Consider the following 7,496-nt stretch of genomic DNA (forward strand, 5'->3'; position numbering starts at 1 on the left):
AGGCTGGGGAGAGCCTGTTTAGAAAGGCCTGCAACGACAGGACGAGGGGCAATGGCTTTAAACTGGAGGGGAGCAGATTTAGATTGGAGATTAGGAGAGGGTTCTTCACTGTGAGGGTGGTGGAGCACTGGAACAGGTTGCCCAGGGAGGTGGTTGAGGCCCCATCCCTGGAGATATTCAAGGTGAGGCTTGACGAGGCCCTGGGCAACCTGGTCTAGTTGGGGGTGTCCCTGCTGACTGCGGGGAGGTCGGACTAGATGACCTTTGGAGGTCCCTTCCGGCCTGGACAATTCTATGATTCTATGATTCTATGATAAGGGCTGCGAGGTAAAGAACTAACTGCTCGTTAGCAGCACTGTGAGGTAAAGAACTAACTGCTCGTTAGCAGCAGGAGTCCAGCTCATCCTTTAAATGGATACGTGCCAGGCAGCAAGAGGTGCTCAGCCTGCACAGGCCTGCAGCCTCCCCTCCCTGGGTGCAGAGCTCCTCTCAGCCACCCCGTGCCAGCCTCAGCATGGAAGAAGCGTGGATGCCCAAAAAGGGATGCCCACCAGCGGCAGTAAATCCTTCCTGGCACAGGAGCGGTGGGCTGAGACCACGTGCCTCCATCCTCTGCCTCCCTGCTGGTGCCGCCTGGGCACGGGGGGGAAACCTCACCCCCTCCAAAACAAACCAGACCCTTCCCTTGCCCCAAGGAACATGCTTTTAGAGAGAGAGGCCAACAGAGGCATGTGCCCCCTTTTTTAGGCTCACAGCTGCCACTTGTCTAACAGAAACATGGCTTTGGCCACCGTGATGATTAAACAGATGTTAATGGTATGCTTTCCACTCAAACACCTGAAAATCAACCTCCTTTAAAAACAAAACTGGCAAGAAATGGCCATTGCAGCAAACACTAGGAGAGCTCTGAAAGAACCCAGTGAATATTTTTTTTTAATTGACTCAACTTGAGGACTTAATGAGTTGACAGTATCCTTTTAAACAGGCGAGACTGCTGCCTTCTCACGATTTCTATCCTGTCCAGCTGTGCCCATCAGGGTGCAGTCTGGATGGAAGGGGGATCAAAGGCTGCATTCATTTCTGTCCATGCTTTAATTTAAATTTAACTCCAGTGTGCTTTATTTTGAGCTGCAGTCTTTCTAGGTAATGACATTTTCTGATTAACTGTTGAAATTACTAATGAATTAAAGGCAGTAGTCTGTCTTCAGGTTGCAAAAGCTGTAATAACAAGCTACTAAAAATAATTTAAAGCTTGATTTAAACCCGTGAAAGCGAAGAAATTCAGAGTTGCCCCAGCAGTATTGTCCTTTGCCAACTTCAGCATCTTAAAATATTGTAGTAAAATGTGTTACTGGCTTGCAGACTGGGAGTTTTGCAGCCACGAGGAAGACTGAGACCCCCTGGGCCCAATCCCCAACGTCAAGGTCTACCTGGGCTGGAATCCCTCAAGGGGTCAAACGCTACAGCCGAGTCCCCAGGCTACAGTACCACGTCCAAGGAGGATGTGGCTGGGATTCAGAACTGGAAAACGCTGGTCCAGCAGCAGAACGAGGCACTGCAAAGGAGGTGTTTGTGAGCCTGAGAGCCCGTCAGCAAAATGTTTCTCCTCACCGTGCTGTTGCCTCTTCTGGTGCAGCTGGTGGTGGCAGCTTTCCAAGCACTTCTCGCGGAAGCTCGGGGCTGTCGCTTGGGATGCTCCAATTCTCCTTACGCCTCACCTGCATGTGTGATTCACGTTAATTGCTCTCACTTGTCTTTTTGAAGAGATCCGAGGTCCTTGAGTGAAGGACCAATGAAATCTCAGCTCATTTCAACAGTACGATGGCAAATAATGAAGTGGGTAAACTCCTAATTATGCTGCATGAGAGCAACGAGTAAATTCTGTTCTGGTCACATGAAAAGTGGGCAATTTACCATTTACCTGCCACATTTATAGGCCTTTTGAAGTCAATGGTTAACTGGTGACTTCAGTCAGTCTGTAGCAGAGACTCTGACTTAGTACTGATATCTTAAAAGAAAAAGAAATCTTGTCCTGTTACTGCTTATGCTCTCTTTGGTATTTCATTCTGCTTTAAAATAAGTGGAGGGGGTTTCTATTTGGTGGGGGTTTTTGTCGGCTGTCTAGTTTTGTAATCACGGAATCACAGAATCTTCTAGGTTGGAAGGGACCTTAAAGATCATCTTGTCCAACTGTCAACCTAACTGACAAAAATAGACACCTGCACAACAAACAAGAAGCAACACCATCACTAAACCATACCTCCCAGCACTTCATCAACCCGTCTTTTGAACACCTCCAGGGATGGTGCCTCAACCACCTCCCTGGGCAGCCCATTCCAATGCCTGATAACCCTTTCGGTGAAAAAATTTTTCCTAATATCCAGCCTGAACCTCCCCTGGCGTAACTTGAGGCCATTTCCTCTCGTCCTGTCGCCTGTGACTTGAGAGAAGGGACCGACCCCCACCTCTCTACACCCTCCTTTCAGGTAGTTGTAGAGAGCAATAAGGTCTCCCTTCAGCCTCCTCTTCTCCAGGCTGAACAACCCCAGCTCCCTCAGCCTCTCCTCATAAGACTTGTGCTCCAGACCCCTCACCATCACCAATATTTGGGTTTCTAGTATTACAGGGATATTAATTTAAACCAGTTGGCTCTGTTATATTTTTTGAAGTGAGAACACGTTTGCATTTGTTCTTAAATAATTTATAAGACTTTTTTGTACAGCATTTAAATCCGTGTCTGAGTTCAGACTGACAAGAACCTAAGTTTCCTGGCACTTCCACAATAACAGATGATGTACCCTGTACAGTAACATATATGTCCCCTACACTGCAACACGGGTAGCAGGGAATAAGACAACCCTTTCAGTATAACAGCGAAGTCCAGCATCAGGATGATGTTATGACTTCTGTGCCTACCTAAGGGTATGCAGATACCATTAGCTGACAGTGACAGTGTTATTTCAAAATCCATGCAGTCTTGTAATCATAGAGAATGATTGTACTTCACCTTTCAACGGTTGGACAAAGAAGACTTCTACAGTTAAGGTTTCATAAGCTTAAAACTTGTATCTGAAAAATATGGAACAAATTTTGTCCTCAAAACTCTTCAGAATCTATCTATATGCAAAAGTACCTCAATAAGCATTGAAATTATTTGATTATTTTTACAGAAATATGTCAGCAATTGGGGTATCTGTCAGTTTCTTCTCCAAGCACCAAAAGCTCTGCTGTTCATGTGCTCCCACCAAAATGTCCTGTTTGCTCTCTGCCCTGCACCTTCTGTAATGCAGTGCCCTGCAGCCAATATATAAATCAAGAGTGTGTGATGACTTGGAGGTATCATAAACCCAACTGAATGTAATATCAAAGTAAACAGTAGGGGGTTGCTGTATTGATGTTGGTACTGTTTTTCACATGTCATTAATTTAGAAGTTCAATTTTTGAATTTAAATGAAACTGCTGTGGAACCCTCCTTACAGTGCACAGTGTCATAAAATTTAGGACTCTGAATTTAAGTTTCCTTTACATATGAGAGAATACAAGAGTATTGTATAATTAAGCCTCTGTGAAATACTTTGTATTTTCAAAAGTCTTTAGATATCAGTGATGGATGACATGTAAAGAAAGAGGAAATCAGACTTTTGTGAATCTCTGGAATTATCATGCAGAAAGAGGTGGGACATTACAAATGCTGACAAAGTCCCTTCAGTGGACTTTTTGGGTCAGCTCCACGGTGTCACGCTGGCACACTGTTACTGGGCTCTAAGAGTGATTTAAATGCATAATGTGAATGAAGAGTATTTAAATAAAGCTTTACATTCAAATAGGGACCAATGCTGTCCAAACAATCCTGCCAACATCATGCCAGGCAACATTCAAGCAAGCAACCTGCCACAATGCAAATTCAGAATCAAGATGCCCTCAAGCCATAAGATTGTCCCTCCTTACTCTTCTCCTTTTGCTTGGAAATAAGAAAATATCCCAGTACCGCAGAGTGTAATACAGGAGTGGTGGTTTTCCTGTTGTTGCTGCAGGCTGAGCACCATCAGCCCACATCTGCTGTCTGTGTGCATCTTTAGTAATTGTTGGTTTTTTCAGTGGAAGAAAAGTCAGCTATTTAAATGCTTTCTTGCGAGGTACGTTCCCAACACCTTGTTTACATCTGTGCTAAAATGTGAACAAACCAGTGATTCACTCCTGAACTAGGAGTTGTATGTTTTGTTTAAGCCTGAAAGAATTCTTGACGACTGAATGGATTGTTGGAAAGCAGAGTTCTTACAGCAGTAAAAGTGCACATTAAGTCTATCGCGCGGGTATGTGCTCTATTCCTATGGGCTGTGGGAGGGTGACTACTGGGGGACAGGATCAGAAGTGCTCAGGTGGAACCTCTCACTGTCCTTGCTACCTCTGCTGCAGGCTCTTCCTCTGAGGAGGAGGAAAGCAGGAAGGGATCTACCCTCATCAGCCAGATGTGCGCAGGGATTAACTCTTCATCTTCCTTCCAGCTCCCACCCGACAACCCCTGCGCCTTCTTTTAAGGTATGTCAGCCTGCTGCACAGAGGTGCAAAGTTACAAGTCCCATCCATATTGTCTATAAACAGCTTTCCATAGGCACATAATATCCTAGATATATAGCCTGTTAACCTAGGGAATGCTTCACCCGTGGAAAAGATAACAGGAACGATACACCTTCCCGATTGCGTAGTGTGGCAAGGAAAAACGATAAAAAAGTTCTGCCAGCCATCATTCTGACTGTTACACACAACTCCCATAACAAAACTGCTACAAATGCAAATCTCGTTAGTATACCTAGTGTTAATTAGAATTTGGCAACCCTCATACATTTAATCAGATTGAAAATCTTGAAATGAGTGCAGTCCCATACTAAGCTATGAAAATTGATCTCAGTGCTTTGCAACTGAAAACATTAATTTTCCAAGTGTCTTCCTTTTGTATAGGGATAGACTTGCTGCATGATTATTGCAAATCTTATTTGCATATCATGGTTAGCTTCCTGCAGTCGTGTCTCTGTACGCAACTTCCCTAACTATTGAAACCACATCAAAAATTCAGACCCAGGGAACCCAATTTTGAAGTGCACGATTTTTCACAGGTGAATACTTTGGCATACATCCAGGACCTGGCATAGTCCTGAATCATTTATTTCTAAAGTGATATTAGCTTAATAATAAATTGATTAAATTTTACATTATGAATCCCCTTTGTGTGATTTTAGTGAAATGGGACTCGCTACCTGAAATCTCTAACAATTCACAATTAGCATAAAAATCTATATGGGACTACTCTTAACTTCCAAAAAGAAAGGGGTGCGCAGCGTTCTGAGAACACGAAAATAAGTATGTGACCAAGTGCCAGCTTCTTTATTTGTTAAATCCATGTTTTAATAGGACAGCTGGTACAAGTAGAAAAGGGACAGACGTGGATTTTAAGCCTTGCTTACAGAGCTCCGCAAAGATGGCAAGGCTGAAGCAGGTGTTGAGGATGAGTGGTGGAAGCAGGAACCACGTAAGGAAGGATGTGATGCTGCTGCTCAGGAAGCAACGCCGAGCGTAGGTGAAGGGGGGGATGACTGGGAGGAATGCATCCGATCTCAAGTGGAAACAGATGATTATGTGCAGTCAGAGATTTTGGGTTGGATCATACTACGATCCCTTTGTGATATAGGGTACTTTCCAGCAGGTTTTTGACATCTGATTCCCACCAGACTTTGTATCTATGGCAGAAGGCTCCATGAGTTAATTCGTATACCTGTTTCCCACTCCTCCATTTAGTCCATTGGTATTTCAAGCAACAGGTATTTCAGCTTGATGCCAGGCTTGCAGATTTTTAATCTGCATGCTTAAAGGAAGGACTAACTGGACAGAACTAAAAAAAAAAAGATATGTGTTTCTTCATTACCTTGAAATTCTTTTAGTGTTAATAAGAGCTTTCTGTCACATGGGCTTCTTCTATTTAATGATTCAGTGTTGGTTTAACCCTGAGCATATGCTTTGTGCCAGTCCATTCTCAGGAGGTAGTTGTGATCTGCTCTCTTTCCAGGAACAAGAACAGAGGGCCGGGGAGAGATCGCTTTCCTGCTCAAGCATGAAGAACCCTCATAGCACAGTTTGTTTATTTCAATGGATTTATTTATTGTAAAATGCCTGTAAGGTAAAATGATTTTGTTTAATTTCCCTGTAAAAAGTCTGGACACATATACATTGTTTAAAAAACCAGATACGTAGCAGGCTGGCCACTGCTCATCTCACACAGACTCCCACAGGACAAGTTAACCACGAGCCTCCCTGCCAGACCCTCAGGCAAAAATTTGAGAAAACAGATGGGCCTTACACTGTGCCCCGAAGGTCAATGGACGTCGGCTCTGCTAGGCCACTGGGAGAAGTAAATTCCTGAGCTGAGGATGTTTCACAAAGAAAGCAGAGCTTACACTCTCCAGATGTTCAAATTCAGGGTGTGTCAGCAAAAGCTCTCTGGCTGGTCTCAGCTGTCAAGATAGCGCTCAGAGGAGGAGAAGAGGAAATTCCTCAGGCAGCCTCGGTCCAAGCCCCGCAGTTTCACTGGTCCAAACTGGTGGCCTTGGATTCACAGCATCAGAATCAACATAGGAACCGATGCCTGGAAACGAACATGATACACAGGGACTGTGTATCTCATAAGGAACCTCTCCATTGCGTGGCTCATACACAATATCCTTGTGCAATTATTTCGTAAATCACCTGAAAGTTTTCTGCAGTATGAATTTATTATTTTTAAATTTTTTTTTGGTCAACCATACTGCTTTGGTTTTCCTTCCAAAAAAGCTCAGGGATGCACTGTGCAAAGCCCTCCTTCCAAAGCTCACTTGCATCCCACCTGTGTTGTAGTCCACAACCGCATCTCTCGATGTTGCCCAGTTCCCTTTCTGCACAGCCCTCGCATCCCAGCTTCTGGTTTGGGTGCCTGAGGCTGCCACGCCGTGGCCCCAAGCAGCAGCTCCTCCAGGAGATGCCCCCAACTCCCTCACAGGGAACTTGGCCAAAGCCAGCCTATGTGAACGATGCTCAGTGCATACTCAAATGGATGTTTGCTCCCCTTTATTTTCTGTTTCTCTTCAGGTTATTTTTTCTTGCTCACTTATTTTTTTCGGCCTCAGAAGAACTAGCAACAAGCCCAAGTCCCTCCCTTTTGCCCCCCCAGACAAAGATCAGAAAACAGCAAGAGCTCTGGGACTACTGATGGTTTAGACCATTCACCCATGTCTCTAACTTCCTCCTCGACAGGAAAAAAATAATAACAAAAAAAAAATGTTGGTGAAAGAATCTTTTCCACATGATTTTGTTGCCCTTTCTCTTACTAAGGACTGGTGTCCTTAGTACAGAGATGGGTTTCTTCCCCCAGCTCCCACTTCAGCTGCTGCTGCAGCCACTCAGGCTCTGGTCCCAGTGATGCCAGGGGAGGATTTGCTTCAAACAGTGAAAGAGAGGGTAGGAGCTGA

This window comes from Calidris pugnax, unplaced genomic scaffold (assembly GCF_001431845.1).
Source record: "Calidris pugnax isolate Ruff unplaced genomic scaffold, ASM143184v1 scaffold25, whole genome shotgun sequence".
Taxonomy (NCBI): Eukaryota; Metazoa; Chordata; class Aves; order Charadriiformes; family Scolopacidae; genus Calidris; species Calidris pugnax.